Source organism: Nanorana parkeri, unplaced genomic scaffold (assembly GCF_000935625.1).
Source record: "Nanorana parkeri isolate BGI_ZX_2015 unplaced genomic scaffold, ASM93562v1 scaffold1323, whole genome shotgun sequence".
NCBI classification, from domain to species: Eukaryota; Metazoa; Chordata; class Amphibia; order Anura; family Dicroglossidae; genus Nanorana; species Nanorana parkeri.
The window spans coordinates 432850-435280 of NW_017307591.1; positions in this window are offsets into that span (position 1 = coordinate 432850).

Consider the following 2431-nt stretch of genomic DNA (forward strand, 5'->3'; position numbering starts at 1 on the left):
AAGAAAATGTACTTTGTTAGAATAATTAATGTATTGTGCAAGTGTCTAATATGTATGCTGCCAGTGTCTGTTTGTGTGGGGTTGTTTCTACTTTTTATATAAAATCATCAATTAAGCTATAAACATTTATTACCCATGGATCCTGTGAAAGTTATAGGGATTGGAGTATTGTTCCTTCTCTACATATACGCTGGGCATCACGGTTTTGTCAAGGAGCTGGCGATACTCTGCAGAGTGGAACACTTTGCCTAAATATATAATCTAACAGCTTACAGTGCCTGCTGCCCAGTGGGGAGATTCGTTTACCATTGTTATGTATTGGAAAGGTTTGCTTTAAGTGACAGCTCCACTTTTCATAAAGTTTTTAAAAATAAATAGCTCAGCAATGTAAAAAAAAAAAAAAAACCTTCATCACTGTGCCACATCAGGCATCATTTGCCCCAGAAGAGGCCCATCCTCCAGTCTGGTCAGTCAGTCTGGTGATGGGCCTCTTACGGGGCAAATGATGCCAGTCACCATCCTTTCCACTTCCTGTGAGCCCAGGCCATAATTGCCACATCTACAAAGATGTGTGATCACATCAGTCTTGGCTCACAGTGCTGCTGGGCACTTCCATTTTGTGAGTGCTGCTCTGTCAAGGAGTAAGGACTCCATTGCTGAAGGAGAAGACCATGGAGTTTGATATATATATATATATATATATATATATATATATATCAATTAGTATTTTTATAAAAAATTGTGAGTGGATGGTACAAAAATTCTGGAGTTGGGCTTTAAGCACAAAAAATACTGCACATATTAGTCAGTGGTTCTAAAGGGTAATGAATAGTAGTTTTTGAATCACAATTGATTAAATACAGTTGTCAAGCTAAGCACATGTCTAGTGTGAGGAACAGACTCCAGAAGCAGAATACATTGTTTGGCAAGGTTGCATGTTATTTCTTTTATTCATTTGTTGTTACCATTGCTCATTTGTTTGTTTATCTTTCCATAAAGAGAGGCCTCAATGGGCTTTAGAAGAGCAGAAAGGGGAACTGCCAGACATCTGAGTAAGTGCTAGTACGATTGTATATCAAAGCTTAGTGACATCTGAGTTGATATTTGTTCAAGTTAAAACTTGAGCAACATCAACAGAAAAACCAATCAAAAACCTAGGAGGAAATTTCTCCTTAAAGAGTTAAGCTTATGTCCAGAAACAACTGTTGGCTGTTTACAAAATGATACTAACATTAGAGGATGCAGAGGTTGAGAACTAGTAGAGAAAATGAAATGATACACATACATTTCCAGTGACAACCCACCCCTGAATAAGCTTTAATAATTAATACAGGTTTAAAAACACAGTTCTGTGGTTGGCATTCCTGTTTTTGCTAGAAATAAATGTCCAGGGTATTCCGGCTGTGCGGTGGCAGATAGCAGGAATTTGTAACGAGTAGTTAGAACAGTGGAATGGATTATTAGTTCTCTGCATCCCAATTTGAGGGATATTTATTTGAACCATCTTTTTGAACAAGCCTCTAAGATCCGGGGTGATTGTACACACCGGGGGTATTCCTTTTTTTACTACTCTCCCCTCAGGTGGATTACAAATTTTTAGAACTTGGGACAACAGATTAAGGAATAGTTTTTTCTTCTCACGTGTATAAAGGTGCCCATACACTGTGCGATTCTCGTACGAGAATCGTGGGAAATCCCACGATCGTACGAGAATCGTGCAGTGTGAATGAAGACGATTTTTGGCTGGTTTGAACGGTGCTCGGGAGACAAATGCCGAACGGGCGGGTGTGCGCACGCGCACACTGCCCGTTCAGCATTGCAGTCATCGGAAGCCCGCCCCTCAGGGGGGCGGGCTTGCGATGATCGCAAGTACCATCTGCCTGTCCAAGATGGGCAGATCGTACGTTTTTTAAATTACTTTACAACCATCGCAAGACTAAGGTCTTGCGATGGTTGTAAAGTGTATGGCCACCTTTAGACAGATTATTGAATCATTGATTGTTGTTTTTTTTTTTAAGGATCAGTAATTCGTGGTGCAGTGTTACATTTTAATAATAAGTGATTTTTTTAGGATGATTGTTCAGATTGTTATTATTGTGTTTATTAAACCACTTGCTGACCAGGGTGTTGTCCAGGCCATTTTTCAGTATTCAGCGCTGCGGTACTTTGATTGACGTTTATTCCGTCATGCAACGCTGTACTGAAATTAATTTTATACCATTTTATGGTGACAGATAGAGCTTTCCTCACCACTGGGGTTTTTAATTTTTGCTATACAAGAAAAAAAGTACCAAATATTTAAAAAAAAAAAAACTTTTTCCCTTTATTATTTTAGGAAACATTTGTTTTTACCCAATTTTTTGGTCAAATATAAAAGACGGGGTCACGTCGGGTAAATAGACACCAAACATTTGAAGCCTTAAAATTGCGC